The following is a 12,170-nucleotide window of genomic DNA, read 5'->3' as shown; positions in this document are numbered from 1 at the left end:
TATTGGAGGAAAACAGCACTCAGGCCTTCTTCAAAACAGGAAACTGCTCTCCCTGCTTCCTGGAGGACAGGAACTGTCCCCATGGCAACTGTGGGACAAAGAGGCCACATTAACCCTTCCCAGGGCAGGCCTGGCTTGGAGCTGCTTCTTACTAATGTCTCGGGGTATAGCGCCACACGGGCGACTGGGAGTCAGCCATATCGACCCTTCTCATGTCTTGCTGCCATTCCGAGGGCAAGGCAGAGCTGGGAGTTTATATGTATTGGCTATACCCATCGGCCAGCACTCAAACAAGCTAAGACCAGGCAGGCCTCACGGTGACGGAGGGCCACAGGAGACAGCTATGGGGCTGACATGGACCGCTTATTTCAAGTGCTGGCCCTTTGCTAGCTGTGTGCCTGGAGCAAACGGTTTAGGCTTCTCAGAACTCAGTTTCTCTTCCTGTGAAAGGGTGGTCACCTCAAGGGGCTGTTGGGAGCGTTGACAGAGGCCACACATGCAAATATCTTTCATAAATGCTGATCCCAACTGCCTCCGGCTTCTCCCTCCTCCCACTGTGGGAAGCACTGTGCCTTGGGAAGGCCCAGGACAGCTGAGAGACTTCAGAGGATGGTGGATCTCAGTGAAGGAGGCCGGGGTATGACAAGGCCTCAGGAGCTGCTGCTGAAGGGAACCCATGAGGTTATACTAGGAGAGGGGACAGTGAGGATACGTGTCCACCACGTGGGGAAGGGCCTGCACTCTCTAAAGGACAACAAGGTGCAGGGAGAGGGGGAAATGGAGAGAGATGAGGGAGGGCTTAGGGGTTTCAACTGGGAGCTGTGGAAAGACCCAGGGGAGGAGCAGAAAAGGACGGATTCAAATTTGCATTACGGCTGGGGGTGTGGCTGGGGGGTGGAGCCCTTGACACACTCTGCCTGTTTAAGTCTTGGGTTCAATTCCCCGACAAGTGGGAAGAAGGGACAGAGGGATGGATGGTCAGGAGAGGAAGGAAAAAATAGAGATGAGGAAGAGAAGAAGCAGAAGAGGGGAAAGGAGGGAGGGAGGGAGGGAGGGAGGGAGGGAGGGAGGGAGGGAGGGAGGGAGGTCAAACTAGTTCTCTGATTGTGGGTACTGGCAGATTCAGCTCAGTCATAGACTAGGGACCCTGAAAGGTGATTTTTCTGGAACTTTGCCCAGAATTCGAACCCTGGAGAAACCTAAGACAAACCTTGCATTGTGGGAGTCAAGTGAAGACTCTGTGACCCTAACCTGCCACTACTCAGGAGCCCAGCCTTTCCCTCCCTGGCCCAGCCAGAGCTCATTGCCTTTCACCGCTTGCTTCCGGAGTAAGGGCGGCTGACCACCAGACTCCGAAGCCCTGCACACAGCCCAGCCTCCCCAGCTCAGGCCACGCCAGCCTCCTCTCTTTCCAGTCCTGCTGGCCTCCTTCATCCCCAGGACCTTTGCACCTTAGAAAACCATTTCCTGAATTTTCACATAGGATGGCTCCCTTTACATGTCCGGTGTCGCCTCCTCCCTGACACCATTCCAGCTCTGTTCTAGTCATCACCCCACGTCCCCTCTTCCTTGTCCTTACATCCTTTCCATCCCTGTGGACAGCAGCTCCCCTTTGCTCAGGAGCTTGGGTTCCGAGATCTTTCACAAAAAACACCAAGCCTCATACTATTCAACGGTTCTTCCTACACTCACACACCTGTAATAAAAATAAATCTGCAAGTTAGGCACACGCACACAGAGTAGTGACCACAACTAATTTTATTTAACAGAACAATGACAATGAACCACAATACATTTTTTTTATTAGTTAATTAATTAATTATACTTAGGAACTGCTCATGCCTGGAATTTTCCACTTCACGGTTTTGGACTGCGCTTGACTCAGAGCAGCTGGACCTATGAGAATGAGACTTCGGGTAGGGGTACAGCAAGACCAGGCTGTGGCCGGTGTCCCCAACAGAATGCCAGCGCTAGCAGACAGGGTTGAAGCTCTGTTGCTGCTGTCTCTGCAGCCCAAGGCCAGAGCCTAGCATGCAGAAGTGTCCATGGTGGCACCTGGTAAAGCTGGATAAAAGGAAAGCCGCACATCTGGCCTCAGACTTCTATCTGCTGAAGGGGCTGCTGACCTTTCGCTGTAGGCTATACTCTCGAGGGAGGGCAAAACCTCAACACTGTGCTCTGGAAGGCAGAGCCATGGATTTCTGAGTAGGTCAGTTTTCCACCACTCTGGTAATCGACTCAGAAAGAGGATGGTGACTGGGCTCATGATTTCGTGGTTCAGGTTCACGACATGTTGGCTCTGTTGAATATTATGGCAGGAGTGGGTGACAGAGAAAAACCTACTCACCTCATGATCAGGGAGGGAAAGGAATGAGGAGCCAAGGCCAGAGTCCTATATCAAGGCACACCCTCGATGACATGAAGACCTCCTGCTAGGCCCCACCGCCTCCCAGTAGACTTAGCTGGAGACCAAGTTTTCATTTAATGCCCAGGCTTCCAGGCCTAAACCATAGCAAGTGCGGTCACCAAGAACTGTGCTCAGAGGAATATTACTAGACTCAAAGAAAACCAGTACCTACCTTTGTCCTCTCCCACCCACCAAGCCAGCAGGGGTGTACAGACAGAAAGGAACGGGTTGATTTGCTTTATGAGCGTTGACAAGGTCGCTGCCAGAGTCCCCTCCCTCAGGGTGATGTAGGAATCCACACTTCCTGTTTGAAGAGATTTTCTGGGTGTTGTATAACAGTTTCCTCAAAGATTGGAACATTCCATTCTTCAGGGAAGCTCCTTAACTAGGAAGGTAAAGCACTCAAAATAACTTCAGGAAGTCCCTGAAACTGACCAGACCCACTAGGCCCCGCCCGCCCGCCCTGCCAGAGTAAGCAATAAAAGCTGAGAGTCTTTCTCAGACTCACTGAGCCAAGCTGCAAAGAAGACTCTCAGACAAGCAAAGCTTCAAAGGTGACTCTTGAGATGAGACGAGCTGCCTGGAAGAAGCAGAAACCAGCTCAGCTGCCTGGAAGAGGTGTAGACCAACTGAGGCACGTGCAAGGGATTCTCTCCAACCTGTTGAGCTTCCTGCAGGCGGTTCAGCTTTCGTGAGCTGTCACCTGTGCTGGGGTGGGCTTTGGTGACACAGCTTCTCTGAGTCCTGTAAGTCACCCCTCACCCATACTCCTGTAAACAAAAGGCACTGGTTCACCCACCTGGACTTTGGTGGTATACATGCATACTTTGTCTGGTATGGGTTCCCTATCTGGGATGAGTAGACGTGTGTTGCATCTCCCAGGGAAAGTTTTGTCATATATAACACCGGGCAGGTTAAACTACAAACTCCAAGGCTACGCCAGGCAGGAGGAGTCTCTGGGTTGAGATGAGAGTCTTCATTCTGGGAAGCAATGGGGTTCACTAAAGGCAGGGATCTAAGGGGTACCCCTGAAATTTCAACGGGCCACCAGATTAAAACCCAATGGCCAATAACTGGCTAAGTGCATAGTTGTGCCTAGTGGTAGGATCTAGGCACACCCTGCATGCTCTGCAGAGAGCTGAGGCAGAGGGATGCCTAACAATGTGTTGTGGCCACCAGCCAAGAATCCACCGAGGGACAGGGCACTTAAGTCTTCACAGGGTCAACTCTTTCCTCGAAGGCTGGGTTTGCAGGAGGGAAGTGGCAATGTCACCTTCCCCAGTGAGCCAGGAAGGTGGTGGCTCAAAAGGAGCGCTCGGATGAGCCAGTGGCCAGCTCAGATTTATGTACACAGGGCCAATGCAGAGGGGAACAGCTCTAGAGAAACCTTCTTCATTAGCTTAACAAGCCTGTGTGTGTGCAACCGTGTGCATATGCACAGAGGACGCAGAGGCAGATGTAACCCCTGTCAGGGGGGTCATTAATTGCCACGCTCCCCTCCCACACAACACACACTTAGAGAAATGAACTGGGTCCCGTCTGGAGACATCATTAAGGCACTGGTCCAGTCATCACCCTGTGTCTGTAGAAACTCTGGCTGAGGAGTGTGGGGAGGGTCCTTTCTTCACAGACCCCCACCAGGATCTGTGTTCAGAAACCCACTGAAAATTCACACAGTGTGAACTTCAGACTGCTGGGACAGCTTGGGGCACTGGACTCTGAGCCACAGCCCCATCACACACCAGCCAGAGTACCAGGTCGGTCTTTCCCTTTGGGGGACCCTCTCATCTGTAGAGGCATTTCTAGACCTACTGCACATGTGCTAAGAAGAAGGAAAGCTAGTGGCCTCACAGCCTCAGCCTAGTTCCCGGCTCTTAGTAACTCAGTAAGCATTAGATACTGCCGTAGGAACAGAGCTTAGCAGGTGATGAGTTCGAATCCGACCTTTAGCAGGTAGAAAAGTCTTAGCCATGTGCTGCTCTTTCTAACTTGCTGGTGTGTGGGTGTGTGTACACAAGCATGTTTGTGTGGGCATGTGCACAGGTATGGGTGGATAGACATGGTGAACAAAATAGTTTGTCCCTGACTCTGTGAGGTATACAGGGGAATTTGCAATCAGGTAAACTCAGGCTCTAGAACTGCAGTTCTCAACCTGTGTGGGTCGTGACCCACCCATCCCCAGGTTGCACAGCAGAGATCCTGCATATCAGATATTTACATTACGATTCATAACAGTAGCAAAATTACAGTTGTGAAGTAGGGATGAAATGATTTTATGGTTGGGAGTCACACAACATGAGGACCTGTATTAAAGGGTCGCATTAGGAAGGTTGAGAATCATTGCTCTAGAAGTTACCTGTCTCTCCCAGCATCGCCCCAAGCCCCAATTCCTGCCTCCTTCCTCCTGCCTTGCATACTTGCCCACTCATCCACATTGACCCCAACTCCAGCCTCTGTTTTCCTGCTCCCAGCAAGAAGCTTGCGTTTTATTTTTGTTTCCCAGTAATTGATTCCCACTGTTCCGACAGGCATGCTGCTGAGGGAAAACATGTTTGCTCACTCAGCCTTCCACTTCCTTATGGTGCCGCAGTGCCGAGAACCCACTGCTCCGAGGAAAGCGTGGGGTGACTTTTCCCTTGGTTCTTTGCTTTTTTCCATTGCACGGTGGGGGAGTGGGGGGAGAGACAACAAAACATGTTTTCCTTTTTTTCCAAAGGAAATCGGAGCTTCATGTTGACTGTCTCAGCCTCGTTTCCCTCCTGCGATGGTCTCAGATGGAGGCGGTCTGAACGTGAGGGTTAATCTTCATGATCATCTGGCCTGGATTTAGAATCACCATGGAAACACACCTCTGGGTGTGTCTATGAGAACGTTTCCAGAAGAGTTTAACTAGAGGGGAAGACCCATCCTGAATGTGGAGGGCAGCATGCCATGTTCTAGGGTCCTGGACTGAATAAAAAGGAAAAAGCGAGCTAGGCCTCAGCGGTCAGTGCCCTCTGCTTCTTGACTGGATACCATGTGGCCGGCCAGTCGCCTCACACTCTTACAGCCATGCCTCCCTGCCCTGATGGACTGTATCCCCTTAAACAGTGAGCCAGAATAAACTTACCCTTCCTTGTCTGTCCGTCCCCCCCCCCCCCGCCCCCGCCCCGTGGGGGTATTTTGTTACAACAACAAGAAAAAGTGACTAACACATCGAATTAACACCACAATAAAGGAATGGCCTTCTTTTCACTGAAAGGACGACTATCCTGACCCAAGTTGTGACCCCTTGGAGCCACTGACACCACAGAATTCATGTAGCTTTGTTGGCAGTCTGTGCACATTCCAAGCAGCTTCACTGTTCCCATTTCCCACGTGTGTTGGGAACTGGCTGTGCGTATGCGTAGCCAGTGTTCTGGGCATGAGGAACAGCTGCCGAGAAGTCACCGACACAGCGACAGGTATAGGGTGTGCAGCTGCCCTCCAGGATCGTTCCTCTCCCGTGACTCTCCCGTTTCCCTGCACTGTCCACTCTACCATCACCCTAACTGCCGCCCTGCAGAGGCTTGCTGTCATCCGTCTGCTGATTCCAATACTGGTCTAATTCTGGACCTTCTGCTCTTTTTTGAGTCTATTTGTCTCCCTTTGCACCAAGATCTCCCCATTTTAATTACTAAGATATCCGCTAAAATGGGTAAACCCTACTTGACTTAGTGACTCCCTATTATTGACTACTTACATTGTTTCCAGTGTTTTATTGTTACAAGTTGCATCATTCTAAGCCATGGTAATTAAAAAAGCAATTGAGGCTGAGGCAGACTGTGCCAAGCTGTAAATGCTTTGTATAAATCAACTCATTTCATCTTCACAGCAACCCTCTGCGGGACACAGCTGCTAGAAGCTCTGACACCTGGAAACTCAAGGCACAAACAGGGGGAGTGACTTGTAGAGAGTCACACCTTCTCCATGGTGACGACAGGTTGTGAGGCCAGGCAAGCTGACAGGCAGTTGCACTTTGGTCCAAGAGGCTGAGAGGAGACAGCATTGAGGAAGAGCAGAACAGAGGTGCCTTCCTTGTCTCTCAGACTTAAGTAGCTCAGTTGCTGTGGAGCCAAAGAAACCTGGACTCCCCCCCCCTGCTCTGCTCTGTGACTTTAGGCAACTCTTAATTCCTCTTTACACCCAAGGGTCCACATCTGTAAAGAGGGAATGACAGATCTTCTGGACTGGGTCCCTGGGGCCTCTGGATCAAGACAGCCTGTTGGCTCAGAGGGTGGTCCCTGCAGTCTTAGAGCTCCTCCTAAAGTGCTCTGTAGAGTGTGGACCTTTTTCTTGTGATGGAGAGAACTTCTCAGAGAAGAAAACTGAGGCTTGAAGAAGCCTAGGGCTATCTAGTAGGACCACCCAGAACCCACCAATTGTCACAAGTCAAAGCTGAACTCAGAATGCTTCCCCATGCATGGCAGTCCACTTCCCCCCTTTAAGGAAGTCCCATTTTTCTACCTCAGGGGGCTCTCCTGACCCACAGACTTGAGTCACCATCTACAACATGACTGAAGTAGGACAAGGAAGAGACTAGCTAGTCTTGGCTCTACTGACAGAACCTGTACAAAGGAAGGCCAAGGACTGCTTGCTGGATGGATGCATGGATGGCCATATCCTGTCATGATCAAGCATCAAGACTAGAAGGCTCTTGGAACGTATGACTTCTGATATAAAGACTGGGATGTTCCAGGTCAGGGATGGAGTTGTTGGGCTCAGTTTGATGTTCACCATTTGGTTGAACCTCTATGGGTTAGGTCCCAGTCTCTAGGAGCAGAATCAGAACCAGAAATCCAGATTCACGTGAACAATTAAAAACCTGCCCTCACTGGAAAGAAGGGAAGCAGGAGGGCAGGTGGAAGCTGGGGCCCCGTATGAACCTGCCTCCTCCAGTCCCCTAGAAACCCTGGGGCGTATGGACCCACAGAGTACACCCCTAGAGAAGGGAGCAGAACTCCAGCAAGGTGCCTGCTGACCACTCAGGAAATGCTCACAGCTATTAGTGGATGCCACTGCAACAGGGAAGATGTTACCCAGTGTTCTTTACATGTCACAAACCCATCGGGGAGGCGGGTAGGATGACTGCATCCTGCCCAGCAGCTTCCCACTGCACTGAAGATTAAACTCCAAGTCCCACAAGGATCAACCTAGGACAATCCTACACCTGTCTTGTGCCTCATCCCCATCCCATTCAGCTCCTTCACTTGTGCCTCTGGACCACTCTGGGCTCTTTCCTATTATCACACTGCACATACCACCTCTACTTGACCCATGCCCTTCATCCTTGCTGTTTATTCTTCCTGCCTGGGCTCCCCTGTGCCCGGATCTTTCCATGTCTGCATCCTTCCTGTCACTCAAGCCTCAGCTCAAATGTCATCTCCTTTGAGAGGACACCCTGCCAATGCTGTCCTAACACCCCCAGGAGCCCTCGATCACAGTGTGGGGATCATTTTCATCACACTCCACACTACCTGAAATGGCTCTGCTTGCTTATTTTCACGAGTTGCTTTGTGTCTGCCTTCATCTTTACTGGCTCCTAGGGACTAAAAAGTGCCAGGCACACAGTTGGCCATACATATTTGTTGACTGACAGAATGCATCTTCATTATATAGATGGCAAACTGATTCTCAAAGAAGTCACATGACTTACACACAAGGTCATCAGCTGCTGAGTGGCACAGTTAGACTGCTTATTCCTTGGCCTTCTGAGCAGCCCTGGCTGATGGAGGGGGTGCCTGATGGTGCCAACCAAAGGGTCTGCAGAGAGGTGGGGAGGAGCAAATGTCAGGGTCTGAGATTAGAAACGCTTTCTGGCCCCTTGGAGGTTGTATGAGTCATATGTATTTCCTGGAGAATCTGGGGGCAGCGAGCCCCTCGCCTGAATCCCTGTCCTTCATCAGAATGCACTGGCCAGCTATGGGGTGGGAGGGCGGGTGCTGTCTGCTGGGTGATCAATGTTAATAATAAACATTTAGAGTTAATAAGCTCGGGTTAACTTCTCTCGCTTGGGTGACTAATGGGCTTCCCGGAGCCCATAACTCACACTGTCTGGCCACATCTCCTTTCCCTCCCTGGCTTCGGGAACCCCAGCCTGCTGTGAGATGTCTCAGGATCAGCAGGGAACCTACTAGACTGAAGCCTTATTTATGGCAGTGAGCATGGCACTTTGAGGCAGTAACAGGCGCTTTTCTAGCTGGTGTTTGGTTCCAGGAAAAGGAGACAATGCACTGGGGGATACTAGCAGGAGGAATTTGTGTGAATTCTGCCCCCATGCTACAGCTTCTTACCAGTCAACCAAGTCCATCTGAGCTATTCTAAGAATCAGAACTTATGATGGATTTAAAAGGTGAAAAAGAAATAAATAAATAACATCAGACACATGCCAAAGGTTGGTCACTTCTGTTTGCAAATGTATAAGACGTTGAAAGAGACAAGAAAATACCTGTAAAAGACAGCTCCAAGATCCTTGTTCCTTTTCCTCAAAGGGTAGTTCCAGGACCAAAAACATGGTGTGGCTGGGACTTGTCAGGACAGCAGACACTCAGGCTGCCCACATTTGCTAGGCCAGCGTCTGTATATTAATAAATTCTAAGTGACTTCTGTGCACATTTGGTCTGGGAAGTACTGACCTAGATGTCCATAGCCAGTCAGTAACTTGAGCATTCCTCTCATTGCTTTCCCAAAGCAGACATCACTAATCAATCACAGTGCTCTTAACAGTAAAGGCTAGAAATGGCTTCAGAATTCATTTCTACATAGCACTACCAGGAACTCCTTCAGTGTTCAGAGCTGGAGTGCCAAGTAATAACTGACTGCTGCCCTGGATTAGAAAATCCAGCCCAGTCCCTCTGCAGAGTTTCTGGAACTGATTCCATTCACAGAATAGGTAGGATGAGGCATAAGATATAAAACTATAGAAACTGTGGCAGGGAGAATTCACGAGGCCCAGTGAACTGTGGGATTCCTGTTAGGATGAGTGAGAGGGCCACTGAGCACTTGAGCATCTGTGAGAAGAGCAGGGTAAAGTTGCCTCCCTCCTCCCACTGGGCAGGGAGAGGATGTCCTTCCACCTGGTCCTTGAACTGGTAGAAAGACAGCCACCAGTATGGATGTCTTACAACAGCATGACTGGCAGATCACCATAGGAACTGCTCAAAATGACTTTTCAGGGCTAGGGAGACGGCTCAGTGGATAAGGTGCTTGCTGCCCAAGCACAAGCACCAGAGTTCAGATTCTCCTGAGCTCACATAAATGACATGTGTGAATGACAGCCATCCTGTAATCCTAGGTCTCGGGAGGCAGAGACAAGGGCTCTCCAGGGTAAGCCGGCTAGCTGGACTAGCCGAATTCCGCAAGCTTTGTGTTTGTTGAAAGACTCTGCCTCAGTAAACAAAAGGTAGACAGTGAATGAGGAAGACACCAATCTCAGGTTTTGGCGTCTGCACACACTTATGCATACGTACATGCACAACTACACATGTGCCCACACAAGTGCCAATGCACCCACACACATGCTTGCACTCCACATACATATGTTGAAGAGAAAGAGACACTTAAGAGGAGCCCATCCTGCAGAAACTGTTAGAGCTCTAGAATGCTCTAGAATCTTGTGTAGGTCCATCAGTGCTGATGTGACAGGGATTGCCCTATCACCATCACTCTACCATCCACATTTTCATTCACTCCATTGCCCCGCCCATCCACATTTGCATTCACTCCATTGCCCTGCCCACCCATTTTTGCATTCACTCTATTGCCCCGCCCATTCACATTTGCATTCACTCCATTGCCCCACCCATCCACATTTGCATTCACTCCACCATTGCCCCACCCATCATTTACATTCACTCTACCATTGCCCCACCCATCCATATTTTCATTCACTCCATTGCCCCACCCATCCACATTTACATTCACTTCACCAATGCCCCACCCATCCACATTTGCATTCACTCCACCATTGCCCCACCCATCCACATTTGCATTCACTCCACCATTGCCCCACCCATCCACATTTGCATTCATTCCATTGCTCCACCCATCCACATTTACATTCACTCCACCATTGCCCCACCCATCCACATTTACATTCACTCCACCATTGCCCCGCCCATCCACATTTGCATTGTTTTGTAATCAAAGCTTCTTGTATACAACGTCTTCTGTGCCAGTAGATGGCTTTGCAGAATCACAGGGCACACAACATTTTAAACTTTAATACAGATGGCTGTCCCCAAAGATTGTGTAGCTCACACTCCAACAGCAGTGTCAAGACTGCTTGCTGTCCCACTCCTTGCCGATACTGGATGTCATCAATATTTCATGTTTTCTCCAACCTGATGTGAGAAAAATGGCATTCTATTGTTCTTTAATTTGCATTTCCATGACTGCCTGGGAGGCCCACATCTTTCGTTTATTAGACATTTGCATTTCTGTGTCCACGAGTGTCCTAATCATATTCTTTGATCACGTGCCCTTTATTTTTGTTTTGGATTTTATTACCAATTTCTCTTTGTGGGTTAAGAATATTAACTCATTTTCTTATGTGAGGTTTACTTCTGTGTCAAAAAGACATCTGCCAGGCTTGTGGATAGAATGACACAGGAAGAAACCATAAAAAGAAATGCAGATTCTAGCTCTTGGGTTTGTGAGCTTACATTGTCCTAGATGAAGGAGATCGGGTGGTTGATCAATGTGGTTAACCATAGATGACATCAGGTTGGTGAATTTAGGGGACTATGGCATGCAGCTGCTAAGACAGCTAGACAGGACCTGAAGGTGCATTCCATAAGATGAAGGGTTTAAGGTGGTTGCTTTACCTGCCTCTGGGCAAGAGATCAGTTCTGGGCCCCTGGAGAAGGGTGATAGGGCTGCTCTTGAGGAGCTTGGCCCTGCTTAGCCTGGAGCAAGGAGATGCCAGGACATTGGAGCCAATGGGCCTATGAGGGGTCAGCAGGGGCTGTGACACAAGGCAGGAGGGCAGGTCCCAAAGAGAGGGAGGAGGGAACGCTCTCCTGACCATTTGCACCCAAGCCCTCTTAGCCTGCTCTCTGCTTTGTCTTCTCACGGTGCCCTCCATTCCCAACAAGCTATGCATGTTACTCATTTTGTCCCCTCAATGTCAGCTCCACGGGACAGCCTTTGCTGGCTCTCTTCACAGCTCTGTCTTCTCCATAAACACTGTTACCTTTCCCATCTGCTTTGCAGAAGCAGGACTAGTTGTGGGATAGACAGCACCCCCTAGGAGAGGTAGGCAAGCAGAACATGCCCGGCTATGTTTCAGGCTTTCCGAGCAGAGGACCCGTTTTACCTGCGGCTCTCCCATCAAGGTGAGGTCTGGAACACAAACCTGTGGGACTCTGGGGGCTGCAAGCCAGCATTCTAGATCACCGGAACTCTCCAACTGGGTCAGCTCCTGTTTATGTCCAGGCTGGTCCTGCACCCTGCCCCACCTCTGGTCAGTCCCAGCCCAACTTCAGCCCTCCCTACACCAGGAGGTACCCGTGTTTTGGAAAATCAATCGACATCACACTAGACTGAAAATATCTCAAAATATCACTTGCAACTTCCTCTTGTTCCAGCAGGCCCCCACCCAGGAATGCAGCAGCCTTTCCCTGGCTGTTGATTTTTCTAGAAAGGCTCTTCTATCCCCGGACGCAGGGAATTTCCAGTATTTTTCTTCCTCCAGTGTTTTTCTTTCTTCTTTTTTTCTTTCTTGCCTTTGGCTACCCACATTGTG

This window comes from Peromyscus maniculatus, chromosome 3, assembly GCF_049852395.1.
Source record: "Peromyscus maniculatus bairdii isolate BWxNUB_F1_BW_parent chromosome 3, HU_Pman_BW_mat_3.1, whole genome shotgun sequence".
Taxonomy (NCBI): Eukaryota; Metazoa; Chordata; class Mammalia; order Rodentia; family Cricetidae; genus Peromyscus; species Peromyscus maniculatus.
Note: the sequence above shows the minus strand (reverse complement) of the source record.